This window comes from Nomia melanderi, chromosome 10, assembly GCF_051020985.1.
Source record: "Nomia melanderi isolate GNS246 chromosome 10, iyNomMela1, whole genome shotgun sequence".
Classification (NCBI taxonomy): Eukaryota; Metazoa; Arthropoda; class Insecta; order Hymenoptera; family Halictidae; genus Nomia; species Nomia melanderi.
In genome coordinates, this window is record NC_135008.1 from 5,567,896 (window position 1) to 5,582,766 (window position 14,871).

At 50.8% G+C, this 14,871-nt stretch overlaps 1 protein-coding gene across 7 annotated transcripts in view; it reads left to right on the forward strand.

Moving 5' to 3' along the window:
* Positions 1-14,871, forward strand: part of kek5 (leucine-rich repeat, immunoglobulin-like domain-containing kekkon 5 protein) — a 333,208-nt gene that overhangs the window by 146,333 nt on the left and 172,004 nt on the right. The window contains exon 1 of one of the 7 annotated variants that reach the window (XM_076371236.1): positions 14,008-14,043. The exons of the other annotated variants lie outside the window; for them this stretch is intronic. The gene's annotated coding sequence lies outside the window, so the exon portion shown is untranslated. Of the gene's footprint in view, positions 1-14,007; positions 14,044-14,871 lie in introns of those variants that run through there. 7 annotated transcript variants of the gene reach the window in all.

The following is a 14,871-nucleotide window of genomic DNA, read 5'->3' on the forward strand; positions in this document are numbered from 1 at the left end:
CGAGGAATTTCATTAATTGATTGTGAGAGAAATAGTTACGTCCCCGTAACGGTTTGGCTGAAACGCTCGCCTGTTTCTAGTTACGCTCAGAGCGCGACGCGGAATACGTAATGTTCAGCCGATGAATCGTATTAAGTGGGACATTCGGATTTAATTCATACGAGCTGAAATTGACGGTATCGAGCGGCATCCGTTCGCCGGCTAATGTTTCGCGGTCTCCTCTTCTGCATTTCCCTATCAATTAATTATTCGTCGCGTAAAATCCTTTTCCGCGGCGATTCAATTAGCGCGCGCGGTAGTTACCGTTCTTTTTTCCTCCGCCGTAATAGACACCCGAACGATATCGAGCCGGTGAAATCTTGAAAATCCAGTTCCACCGGCCATCGCGATGCCATCGCTGGCGCGGATTGCCGCGCGCGGACTGCGTGCGCGTGGCCGAAACTTCGTAAAACGGATCACCGTCGATCGCAATATTTACTTGGACATTCGCGGTACATTTCGCCGTGATACTGTAAATTCCCTAAAATTCATATGCGAAATACACACAGGCGCTTCTTGGAAAATTGAAATGGAAATTTCGATCCGCGGAAATTGAAACACAGCCAATAGCGTCCATCGCGGAGATGAAATCGCCGCAACCCGTTAATGGCCCGAAAAATATAGATTCATATAGAATACGGTGGCCGCGGACCTGCGAATCCCATCCCGCGGGAGTGAATCAGCGGGCGGACCGACGAGAAAAAAAAAGCACGAGAGGGAAAATAAGGGACGAACGAAAAACGCGCGCCGGATGGCGTTTAGTTTCAATAACGAGGCGGACAGATTGAAATCTTATCCGTCGCGGCGGGCATATTTTATGCGGCGAATAGAAATATTCAGCTTGTAATCGAAAAAGCTCGCGAAAAGAGGATTCCGGCGCGGTGAGCGCGTTGCGTTCCTATCCGGCGTCCTGCTAATGCGAACACATACACGGTTTCCGGACGAAGTAGCAGCGCAGCATCGATGATAATTAAATTCGCGCGTCGAATGCCAACGGAGTCGCGTTACGAATCGATCCGTGGATGTTTTGTGCTCGTCGGTCCGCGGAAATATTGCTCGAAGGACGCGGGTAAACGCCGGCAACGCGCTACCAAATCGAGGCTCTCGATTAGGGAAATAACTTCGCAGAAAAATACGAGCCTCGCCCGATAACGTTTAAGCGGATAATGCGTTCGCGCCGGGATATTCTACATTGTTTTTTCGCGTGAATCTCCGAATGGATACGCTTGTTTGCGCTGCCCGCCCGGCGAACGATTAGCCGGCGATCGGTATGTCGCGATACGATCGCGATGAATATATAATGTCCCGGCTTTCATTTTGCCGGAATTTTTATCGACATATTTACAATTATCGCCTGGATTACTCGGTATTCGGAATAATAATGCGCGTGATTGTAAAATATACTGTCCCGATGCATTTTCACGTGAAAACAGACATTTAGATCGTTCTAAACTTTCTTATCTAAATTTTGAAATCTATTTCTAATTGAATTGACAGGAGAAACAGAAGTTCTAGCGGTCGCTAGACAATCCTCTTTCGGAATACACACGAGTGAATCCAAGCATTTCAATTGGTAATCGATAAAAAGCGAGTTAAATTAATTTTAGCCTCGAATAGCATAATAGAAAGCAATCGATACTTTGATCCGGTAGTTTCTTCCTTCCGCGTTTTCCAATTGGGAGAAACGCGATTTTAATACCGATTTGAATAGCTGGCGGTGAACGTGTTCCGATCAAAGGAAAAGCAAATACATCCATATCGGTTCGAACCGTCTCGCGTGGCGTATTTGTTCGCGGCCCGGCGCGTGTGTGCGCGAGAAGACAAACCCGGATCAAGTGCCATTTCCTCAAGATTTAGACTAACAGCGGCAAGTGTCGCTTCCCTGCCAGCCGGGACGAACAATGTGTACGCTCTTGCTCGTAAATAGAGAGAAAGACCGTGTGAATTTCGCTGCTCGACGCTCCTGCCTCAATTTAACGCGTTTAGAGCTACTATCGCGTTAACAATGTTCAAACGGCGGCGTCGGCCAGACGCGTTTCACGCCGGAATCGGACGATTCCTGAACGATCCTTGGAATTTCCACCCTTTGTGCGCGCTGCGCAATTACCAATTGTAATCCGCGAATGAAATTGACACGCGAGCGGGAATTGGCACAGCCGCGCGTGAAAAGAACTTTGAAGGGATCCGAATTAACTCGCGGCACTATGAAAACGCGGACGAGACTTCTGTAACGTCGTTCGTCCGGTTTTAGACCGATGCTTATCGAAGTATCTTCAAGAACGCCCACTTTTATCTGGTGATCAATTTTAACTGTTCAGAATAACCTACCGAAGGCAGGTGATAGACATTTCCTGTCAGATGCGGGTCATTCGGTTCGCTTGAAATATTCGCGAGGGAATTTTTAGACGAAGAACGGACACTGTCGCAGTGTTGCCGTTCCTTCTACTCTAATATTACGCGAAGTTGTAGCGTGATTGCCATCGCGGTAACCGCTTTACAATTGACCAGGTGGGAAGCGAATACGCGGCGAAGTTCCCTTTCCGAATGGACCGCGCATCAGACCGCAGAATCAACTAACGCGCTCGACGCTGTGACGTATCGCGCGAGAATGTAAATCCTATCCTCGGTCGGGCGCGTTTTCGAGCGCTGGAAAATGGACACTGAAAGCTCGACAAATACCGGAAGTTAAAGGACCGATCCGTGCCGGCAATTGCCGGAAATCAACTGCCGTTTCGCATCTCGGAACCCGGCGGTGCCTATTCCGCGCGAAGAGTGCTCCCGCCATCGCTCGGCTTGTAGCGACGCTCGGCCCGGCCGAAGGGCGATCCGCGCAGACGACTTTGCAGTCATTTCGCGCTGATTTTTCCCCACTTTTTTTGCCGCATTTTTTTCGCTTTCGCCCCGGCCCTCGTCGTTCCTCGTCGATACCATCGCTTCATCGAATTCCGTACGCTTGCCATCGATTTCTTTTTCGGGACAGGCGAGATAGAAGCGAGATAGAAGCGGCCGGGATTCGATTATTATCCGTACTCGCAAATGGCCGGCGAAAGAGCGATGATTCGATTATTGCTCCGAACGGAATTCCATCGAGGAATGAGCGTCGTAATGAAAAAACAAATGGAAACCGAAGACCGTCCGTTCAGCGTAGTCGCGTTCGAAGAAATTCACGAGTCGTCTCAATTACCGTCGCAGTCTACAATTACTCGAGCGAGCGAAATCTAAACGTCACGAGGTTAGTGTAGCCAGAAACAAATGTCACAAGAATGAACAAGGTATTTAACAATCGTTCCAAAAGAAAACTTCGTTCGATCCGGTCGAAAGTAGGAAAATCTAGAGCGGCGTTCGCTAGCGAGCCGAGTCGCGATTCCTCCATCGCTGCGTCTCCATCTTCCAGCCGGTCGGCCATCTTGTCAGGGGCCGCATTAATGGCGGAACCGGCCGACCAGCGTTTCGCGGCAGAAATTTCATTAGTGGCATCGCAGAATCCGCGGCCGGCCTTCGCCTTGTCGGCCCGAGGAATATGAAAGCGGGGTCCATTGTCATTCCGCCGCGGCGGTAAAAGAGAGGACGTCGGCGATGGCGCCGCGCGAGAAACCGACGGAAGAACTCCGCGCCGGTAAAGTAATATAAACGAGAGGATTATCGGCCAAGCTCTCCGCGTTTCTTCTTCCGCCAACGTTAAATGCACCCTTTTTCCATCCCCTCCATCTCCGCGCGGCCGCAGGCTTATCTGCCGGAGCTTCTTCTCGCGCAAACTTTTCGAGGATTTCGTTCCGCCGCTCGTCCTGAACCGTATCCGGTAATCTGAAATACTGAAAATTCCGCGGCGGCGCGGGGATTACCTGATACGCACTGCGATAACAGAAACACGTACTCGCGGTTCAGCCCTTGAAACGCGACGCGACGCCTTTTTGTCGACAACGACGTCGACCGTTCTTCCTTCCCCGCATCTTCCGGGACACGATCGTCCTCCCGGGGTGGTAAATGCATGAACGCAACAAGGATTATATAGGATGCGAGGATTAAGCGTGCAATAAAGATTCCAGCGGTGTCTTGCACGCGATGTTTTCCTCGCGGTAGCTTCCAGGCCTCCGCGATTTTCGAGCGTAGCGTGGCACCGGTTTTGTGTACTTCGTGTCAAATTGCTACGTTTCTTGCGCTGTGAACGATATTAACGGTAAATTTACGGAACGGCCGTGAAGCTAGGGTTAATCTTCAGGTGCTTGAGTCTATTTTGAAGTCCTCGAGAGCTTCAAATTAATCATCGACTCTAGTTTTTTACTGCTTATTGTTTGCAGTAGGTCGACGAGCAGAATGTAACTAAATAATCGTCGAGCGAAGGTTCGAATGGACTAAAACACCGGTACTTGTACTGGTTGTCCCAACAAAGTGTACTTCTGCGAAGTCGAAACTTTCGGAAGGTTTTCGCTTTCAGCGGCGGATACGTATTTCCCGAGCGTTTGGGCCGGTACTTTCTAAGATTACCGAAGAACTCTGTACGCAACGAAACCGCTGATCCTCGAGTTTATCAGTTTCGATCGTCCCGGAGGGTGGGATTAATTTTCACGCGGCGTGTCGCGGACGTTTAGCGCTCGTTGGATTTACGATACCGCGGGAGCGGGACTATAAATTCCGCGCACGTCCCTGTATAGCACGGTCAAATATTTTTCTTCGGTGTTTTCATTTTCCTGGATTATCGGGAATTGATCAGGGGGGTGGAAGTTATGAACGGTGCAGGTGTTCGCAAGATTAGAAGGCTACTCGGTCGGCTGTTGCGCCGCGAGCGTCGTTCGATCAGAAACTTCGTCCGTCGGGTTAGGTCGAAAAAAGCGGCGGAACAGCACGGAAGATTCGAGGCCGCGGTTAAGTCGCGGTTAATTATTATATCGGCGTGCCGCGCGACTGTATCGTATTTCACGACATCGTTTCCTTCGTGCTTAGTAACATAGGTTATGCCACCTGCAACCCGTACAGTTTTCATTGCTCCCTCAGCTGAAGCTCCAGCGGAAAATTCAGTTATCATAAAATGCGAAAGGTAAAATGGCAGAGCAATTGTTGAAGATTAATCCGCGAGGATTGCCTGATCCGCGTTTCAACAAGTTCGTTTTTAGGGCGCAGATTCGCGCGAACAACACGAGAACGGCGCGCTCTTTCGGGAATCCGGGTGCCCGAGGGAAACATTATGGAAATTCTATTTGTTTTCGCGTCGCATTTCATTTACCCTTCTTAAAATTGCTGCGCGAGAAATTTCCTCGGGTGGGCGGTCGGACCGGGCTAGGTCGGAGCGTCGGGCTCGAAGCAATTCTTGAGCCACCAAAGGAGACGGAATTTTCTCTTTCGGCGGCGGAGGAAAGGTTCGCCCGCAGCCGATATCCCCAGACGGTTCGAAATTCTCGGCTCCACGCTTCCGTCCTCTCTTTTTCCGGCCCTCTTGACGCACTTCCGAAACGGATAGCACACGGCCACCGCGAAATGCCATTTTCTTCCCTGCGACCGCAGAAATAGCCCGGTCGCGGCGCACCGGATTTTAATTCATTCCCTGGTAAAGCGTTCGCGGACCAGCGAGGGCGTGAACGCGGCTCCATAATGCGAGAAAAATAAGGAGCACGTGCGAATATGAGAGCGCGGCGAACGCCGGGAGATCGTGGCTAAAGAGAGAGAGAGGAAGAGAGGTGGGAACTTGGCGGAGAGTAAGAAAAAAAAAGGAAAGCAGGCTACGCCGGCATAACAGAGCGGCGCGAAGTGTTCTCCAGAAGGTTTTTATCGTAACTTTTTCGAAAACTCGAGCATTCTCGTGGTAACCGGTGCGCCCTGAAACTTCCTTGATATTACTTGAACGCGTTGTCGCAGCCGACTCGCAAATGGTTATCGCCGACCTACGTTGGAAAGGTTGCCGAACCGTCCTTCCTCCGCCGGTCTAATTGTAATTTCATTGGCGAACAAAGCTTCCCGGCGAGGAACGTTCGTTAACGTGTAAACGACGTGTATGGAAATTCTTGGGCTGTTCGGCGTGTGAAATATTGACTCTTAAATACCGTCATAGGTGGAATTAAGAGCAACAGGAGAAACTATAACGACGGGTAACGTTAATATTTTAAGCGGACATAAATTATCTTGACCCACGGTTAGTACGAAGCTATAATTTTCTTCTGCTCGACCGGGAATTTCTCCGAGGTAATTTTCTAACGACCCGGTTAGTAATCACTGCGATATTAATTCGACGAACGGCGGAAAGTAGCAAAGATCTACTTCCCGACCGCAGCCGCCCGATGAATTATACCGCTGTTGGTCGGTGGAAATGTGATTTACCTGCTTGATGAACCGGCGGAGGATTCTTTTTAATTATTTCCATTACAAGCTGATAAGTCTGAGGGGCGCGAGCGTTAACGGTATCGCCGTGAAACGTCTGGAGCCGGCGAGATCGCGAAGTGTAAACGTTCGACGGAACAAATTTCACATCGCCCTGCTCGAAGTTGAACCCTGGGCAAGCGTTGCATATTAAATCGCGCAAATTGGGTCGTTCCACGATCAATTGCTCGGTATTATTAATAACCCCGACGACTATTTTCTTCCGCTTTCCGTTCGAGTTCCGAAGATATCAGCGAACTCCCGCGACGACGGGAACGTCGTAGAGCGGCTAACTTCTGTGATGCCGCAAACTCAGTCGGGCTCGTTGCGAACTTTCCTGGGGAACGTTTGACGAGTCGTTGGAAAACTGTTCATTCGCACGGTGGGCCGCGGTATCAAAACAATCGCGTAAACGTCGATCGTGCGCGTTCGACGCGCCGAATCTACCCGTTCGAAGCGCAGTTCTCCCAAGCATCGCAAAAAAGAATAATCTCGGGATTAATTCTTTCGCGGAAGTATTCCGTGGAGGAGACTTTGGTTCATTATACTTTTTATTGACTCCTCCGCGGGAAATCACGTCTTCCACGATGCGCCGTGTCGCGAATAACATTTCGCGCGCCTGATTCGACCGCGTCGGTCGTTAGACGCGCAAAAAAACGGAGAATCGCGGCCGAGCGAGTCGACGAACGACCGTCCAAATATCCGTGACATCATTTGCGCGGAAATTCAGTATCGACTTGCCGGTTCCAGAGCAGCGACGAAGCGTCGCGATGCACACATCGCCGGGACGATGTACAAAAAGAAAAGATCGTAAACGAGCGGTAATGAACGCGTGGCTGGCGCGTAATACAAAAACTAATGAGAAAAAAAGAAAGAGGAACAGTCGGCGGTCGGGAGGGGAGAGGAGCCGACAGTGAAGGAAGAAAGAAATATCAGAACTATCTCGCGCGGGAGCCGGGTGAAACTTGTCGCTTCTGATCCCTTCCGCTTTATATGGCTGAAACCGGGTCAAGAAAATGCAGCGGAAAAATTCGTCTCTGCCTACGGTAGACGCGGGAGATTTTCCTCTGGAAGGAGTAGAAACTGGGCCGGCCGCCTCGTTATCGAATACTCACGTTCTATTTTCTCTTTCCTCTGTCGGCAGCGCGAGGGATAGGGGACTGGAAGGACGGGGTTGGCTCAGCGAACAGACGAGAAAGGGTGGGACGGTGGGAGGGCGGGAGGGGCGGAGGATACCACGGGATGCAGGAGGAGACCTTCGGCCAGAAAAATATTCTCGGTTCTCCTTTGAGCGCGCCACGAGAAATTCGAGGAACGTCGGGGAACGAAAGGACGAGGATGAGGATGGAGGGCGAGGGGACGGGAACGGTGGACGGGATAGGTAGGGTGGTTGGAAAACGGCGCGGGTGAACGGGGGGAGGTCGGGGTGGTCTAACAAGACGTTGCGATTCGAGATAAGACGGGCGGTTTGCTTATGCCGTGGCCTCTCTCGTCGAGGCCCTCGCCTAACCCAACAGCTTCATCACGCGCTTGATAAACGAGGCGGCCAGGCGCTGGCTCGGGAGAAATCTAACCGCTCTTCTATCCAACCTATCCACCTATCGGGGCTCTCGAGGCTACGCGGCGCGGCGCCGCGCGATGGTCAGTGAAGAGGCATGGTCGCTGGGAGCGAGAAGCAACGGGGGCAAGATCGGCAACACCGATGCGATTCGACGATGCTACATACGTAACCAACGTTCCTTCTCGGGCCGAATCAGCTTCTCTTCGTTCGACCGTATGCACACACGATTGCATGCGGTTGCATGTCGGGATGCGCACTCGAACCGGTGAATGATGGATCGAACGGGGCTACCACCATCCACGGAACCGACACCACCGGGAGCAACGGCAGCGGCGCCGCCGCTGCCAGCGAGAGCTAGCTACCTCCGCAATGGCCATTCTATCGTTATCGGTCGGGAGATAACGTTACAGCTTGAACCGCTGACTTCCACGGCCTACGTCAGCCGAGATAGAGCATGGCTCGCCTTGTTATTCCCTTTCGTCCACTCTCGTTCCAGCTTGTTCCCTCAACCCCCTGCTCTTCTTCATCGATATACGCCCTCTTGAACGCCGCTTCCTTTATTCGTCACCTCCGCGACGTCGGGCGAGCTCCGTCCACGCGATCCCGTCGAACCGTATTGTTATGGGGCCACCGGGAATGCTCTTCTTTGGTCTCGAGTGAAAATCCATATCTCGGTCTACGTACGTGGTACTCCGTCGACGGGGTCTCCGGCTTATCGTCGCATCGCTCGCGTGGTTCGCGTGGCTCGGGGGAAAGACGGGCGTCCATTTCACGTCTTATCGCGGCACGGAGGGCGAAGCGGATCCTCCTCCCCGCCGCTCTGCCCGCGCGCCGATCCTCCGCCGCGCCGGCCCAGCTATTTTCACGACCCCACGGAACCTCGATCGAATCGACACCCCTCGTCGACGATGCATCCTCCTCGGATTCTTCCACTCCCGTGGTTTTAATTCGCCGGGGAACGGCCAGAACTGGCACTGGTAATCTCGGAATTCTCGTTCCAGCTGGAATTAAGGACCCTCCGATACGATATCGAAGTTTACGTTAACTCTATCCGAGACCGATCCGAGGAACGTATTTCCGACATCTCTTTAAAACAATTTTTCAGTATCGACCCCGAGGAGAGACGCGTATCACGGTATTTGCTCGACAAGTATTTTTCGAATATTCCGGGCGAACGGCGTAAGAAATTTTTCATATTTTTAAGCTTCTCCCCCTTTGGTTTTGTGGACTGAAATAACAGTTTGTCTCGGTACCGCGACGCGTTTCTTTTTTCCGAGCGAAACGAGTTTCCCGGAATTTAATACTATATTTATCTTCCGGAAATTTATTGTAATGTTCCGGTTGTCCAATAACTTCGGTCAAGTTACGCAGAACATGCATCGACGGTAATAGGCAGCGAGCATCGTTCGCGTCACGCGATAAATCCCGGCGAATCACGCGGCCAGCCGTTTAAGCGTTCAACAAAAATCCGTTACCGATTTCGCCTCCCGTGACTCGTTGCGAATTTAACCGCTTAATTAAACGACCGACGGCTGTCACACGGCCGCTTTTTATAAATACGATCAGAGCGCATTTATTTCATTAGGAATCAGGTTGCCGTGTGTCCGCAATGATTTTCCGGATCGCTCGGCCCGCGGTCGCACGGGTACGCTCAATTCCGCATTCCGTTTCATTCAGAAGGCCAAACATTTATTCATTTATCTTTCACGCAGTGCAAGCGTTTGAATTAAATATCGACAAATCGAAGCTTCCGGCAAGAAGTTTGTCGACGGTTATTTGGAGATAACGTCTCGCGAACGTCCTAATTCAACGCAGCGCGCCGAGCGGAGAAGATCGCCGACGATCGGACACGGTTGAAAAACGTACGATACTTAGCGTGCGCTTAAATTCGACTTTTCTGAATTAATAATATTCTACTCGTCGCCGTCGACCTCTTTCCAGCGTTCACAATAACTTTCGATTCGCTTTTTCACTGGGAAAGCATCATCCGGCATAAATTGAATTTCTTCGATATTTTCGTACGGTGGCGCGTCTATTTCTGTAAAAGAAAAACAAAGGTTGACCCAAATTGAAATTTTACGAAGGGAATGTACGTGTAACGTATACACGTCGTTCACGATGACACGAAATCTAATTTAGATCCGACAACGAGCCCTCTCTTCCTCCTCGAGAGCAGTTCTTTTATCCGAACGTTGAAACAACAGAGCTCAAAAGAGCGCCGACTGACTAAAGCTATTTTCCTTCGCTCGTAAAAACGAATAATGGGCCGCGAACCTGTCGCCGTTGGCCGTTTTAATGAAACCGTTATGGCGTCTCGCTGCGGCGACGCGCACGGTTCGCCCGCGATAAAATAGTCGGTCGCGGCGCGTCACTGTTGGCCTAGAGTAGCGGTTGAAATTCGTCGCTTCCAATAATCGTCTCATTAATTTGTCTCCCGTAACAAATTCGTCTCCGCGTCGCGGTGTAGTTTCACCGTGGCCCGTGTCGCGTCGTTTTACGCGTGTCCGCTTCGCGGGAACGCCCGTTGCCAGTCATTTTTCTTCGCCGATTTAATTTAAACGGCAAACTCGACCGGGAACGCGTCTGGAATCGAACGTCGAGTTAAGTGTGAAATTAACACCGCGGTTAAATGACAACGGGAATAACTACGTCGACGCCGTTCTCCATTTAAATGTCCAGCGCGATTTTAATGTAACCGATACACCAAATAGAGAATTATTATCGGACGTCGGCTCTACAGGCGCTTATATTCCGCTTGAATTAAGGACAACGGGCGGAGTAATGTACACTTTACTGAAATCGACACGCGAGACGATTCATAAAGCGCTTCTTTATAATTCATTATTTTCCTTACTCGGCCATCCTCCGGTGTTTCAATAGCCGTCCCGGATATCCGATATTTTCGGTGTTTGCCCTCTGACATTTTTATTCGGCCCGCGCGTATTGCTTATTCATCGGTATCGATACGTATCCTTCTAATTGCCCGACACATTCATTTTTTCTTTTAATTGGGTTCCGCGAGCCGAGCCGGGCCGAGTCCGGTCGAGCCGCGCGGATCAGGGATGGGGCGGCGTTCATTAAATTGTTAACGGTCGGCCGGAGTCGCCGTAATTTCGCGGCGGGCAAACATTCGCGAATAATATTTTCCATTGTGCCCGATTCCCCGTATAATTCGATCGGGAAAAGTGGTCCCGCGGAAACGCCGGCACGCAACGTCTCGCCGTGGAGGGCGGCCCGCGATTAATTGCGATTACCCGGGCAACGATTGCTCCCGCTGTAAACGGTTCCTCTAAGCGAGCTTCATCGTTCGATCGACGGCCAGGATTGTTTCCGTGCGGATTACTCGATCGAGCGACACGGCCGGCCGTCGGCTGACACGTGACGATGTTGATTCCGCGTCGGATAATAATATTATAGCACGAATAATAAATTCGATCGGCGAGTGATGCGGACCGTTCGCGTCCTCGACGAGCGGAAATAAAACTTTCCAATGAATCGCGCGCGGTTCAATAGCTCGATGGATATTTCATTAAATTTCACGACCCGCCGCGCGTGCACCGTGCGTCCCGTCGAACCGAATTCGCGAGACGCGCGGCCCGACGCGATATTTTCGCGGGCCGTCTCGAGGAAGACATTCCGAGGGAAGAAGACCTGTAACGTTTCGAGCTGCGCTTCGAACTACAGAAGCTCTGTAGAAAGGATTTCCGAACATTGAAATTAAAGCGAATAGATGGGATCCTTTTCACATTGAAATCTGCCGATGTATTTCCGCGGCGGCGTTACCGCTGGAACAACATTGTATTCGAACAGAATGGGGGATCATTTTTTTTGTTTCCATCCTCTCGCTCGGAAATACAATGCTTCAGATTTTCAATAACCGCTCCGCGGGAGGAGAGGAGCGCGCTCCGCGGGTTAACGACCGACAAGCGTCGATTTTTCAAAGGGAAGGGAGGGACGCTTGAGTGTCGTCGGTGATCCGATCGCTTCCGTCTCGCCCGCGCGCGGCGGATACTCGCGGAGGAACGATGAGTCTGACGTGCTGATCGCGTGGAAACCGACAAATCTTTAATTTCCCGAGCACTCGGCGAGATTCGACCGGCGCCAATAGGCGTTAATGGATCTCGGTTTACATACGGATTCCATCGGTCCTATCGCCGCGCGCGCCGCGGCGATTTATCCACCCACACTCTCGCGTATAAGCCGATTCTGTTCCGTCCTGCGCACTCAGTGTCCGCGTCGCGGATATCGCTTCCTACGGAAACCTGGCCGGTATCGCGAGTCCCCGATAGCGGGGCTTTTTTTGCGGGAGGAACGGCGTCATCTCGAAACCGTCGGACGCGGCGGCATCGATAAATCGTTCGGCTCGCTCGTATCGCGTATGTAATTACGGGAGGCGCGTAACAGGAAGAAATTAACGAACAGGTTCATTAAGTTTACAACTCTGTGCCGACGATGGTTTAACGGTATTTAAATGATTATTAGGCGGTGATATTTTACGATATTAAATTCAACTTCGGTCGGAGCTGCTTTGATGAATACATTAAAACAGGCGATAACAGCACTTTAACCCATTAACCGTCGAACTTCCTCGGTAAATACTATTATTCGCGAAATTCGAATCGAATATCTCGTTACCGTTTGCTCGTGTACAATCGTTGCTGTTTCGTTTCTAACGACAAAAGCTCTTCGTTGTACAATAGAAACGAACCGTGCTCCAGGATTTAAAGAAATTAACAATCGCAATAGATAATCACTGATAATCATATTCAATAACAAGAGAGATAGACGTTATTTACAAAAATTCGATCGTCCGCTAATTGATGCATTTAGTTGCGGCTGGACATAGACAAATTACAGGTTCTTCCTGTTGACTATGGACAGCTTAATCGAATACTAAGGGAGGACAGGGATCAATTTAGCTGTTGGCCTAGACCGGACTTTCCTTTGACGGTGGCTGCCGATAGTGTTTCGTGTGTCGACGCACGCGGCGAAGTAAAACGATAGTCCGGCTCGTCATTATTGGAAGGGGAGTAAGCAATTTACGGCTTAAGTGTCAATCGTAGGGCGGATACCAGCGCTACGGTTAATTCGCTTTGATTCTTACCCTCTCGCTCGCTGGCGCGCCCGCGCGCGCACGCACGCACGCCGACCCGCTCCCAGGCCACCTTCTGCCCTAGGCCTTTCGTGCAACGAGCTCGGCGCCGTGAACTTCGTGGCCGGGAAAGAGCAATTGCTGCCCTCGATGCGGACCGTGCTTCGAGACAGTATGATTCATCGGGAATTACTATTGCGGTAAGGATCGTGGGGAGCACCAGATACGAGGCGAACGGGGTTCTGAATATTGCTCGTAAATTCAGCCACTAGACAATAAAGTTTCTGTCGAACGACTCATTATTAAAGTGAAAGTTTCGTTGTCTGTCCACGGATTGATACGAGCCAGATGAACAGCGTATCGTACTGCGTCGATTTTGTACGTAATTGCTCGAAGGTATTCGAGTTGCCGGGTAATTTTAGGTTGAACGATGCCAATCATTCCGTCGAAACGGCTGTTTCCCATTTTTTCGTTAAACGCGTTGGGTAACCGAATCCCGCGTAAAGTTGACCGGTGTCGCTGGAAACTCCGCAGAGCGTGCCACTCTCGTCGAGTGTTGAAACACGAATGTGAATAGAATGTGCAGAAAGGAAACCGGGCAGGGTGGAGGGAAGAAAACGAGTGCATCGCCGAAAGCGTGCCTAATTGAAGAAAAGTTACGTCGCCCCGAGGGCGAAGGGGGTCAAGGTAAATTAGGAGTCACAGTGACCATCCAAAGTTGAGCTTTGACGCTCCCAAAGGCTTATTCGAAACTAAGTGGCCACCTGCTCTTGATTACTCCCGAATTTTTGGCAGCGCGGTCCGCTGCGGGGACACGGGACGCAAATTAAAGCGGAAGTAACATTCCTCCGGGACAATTTTAAACGAGGCGAGCGCTTTTAATCGTTATTCGACGATTACTCTAACGTCACTTCTGTTTCTGTTCCAGGTGAGACACTCGCAAACGAGAATTCCGCGTGGTAATTCGAAAGTAGCTTGAGAAGAATAAACATTCCTCGCTCGAGTGAGTAAATTAAAGAAAACAAATATTTTTCTCTCATCGTCGGCGATACGCAGAACAAACGACGGACGTTCGAAGTAAAAGCGGATTCAAGGAGGCATTGTGTAGAGCGCTACGTGTAACGCTAAATCAGGAGCCTTTCAATTTCCATTTCATTCTGTTCCCCGTTATCTTCCAGTTGTACCTATTTCCGTCGCCATTATTCACGTGTCCGCCCCGTACTCGACCAGCCGTGGTGCCGGTCCGTTCCCATCGCGGTGTGTACACCCGCCGCGCCGTCTGAAGCGCCGAATAATTGTTCCTAAAGCGGCTGCCTTTTCCAGGAACGATTGACGGTCTCGCGTCTAATTCGGGCCGAGCGTTCGTGCCGGGGGAAAATAGGTTGGATTTGAATAATAGTTCTCTTACATCCGGTTCACACTAGGGACGCGTGCACGGACATGCAAATTTTGAGTAACTGTTTTAGAATACGCGCCGCTCTCCTCGCGCCGGCTCGTAAAACTCTTCGGCACGACTCGCCGGTGCTCTCGGCCTGACATGCCGGCCCGCCTATATAATATGTTAATGACAGATCATTAGATCCGACCGCACGTAAACGATCCCGCGGTGTACTTATCGTTTCCTTCTGTCGGGAAACGAGACCGGCTCCAGACCGCGGGGGCAAAAAAACCCGAAGAAATAACGGCAACGTGTAAACCGTGTAATGTATGCTTAACGTATGTGTTTCGCGTTACGGTGAACGGCAAAGAAGCAGACGGTTGTAAAACTGTGGCGAAGTGTACAGTCTGTCGCCCGTACGTCATAAGAATTCGAATTACTACGTTTCGGTTG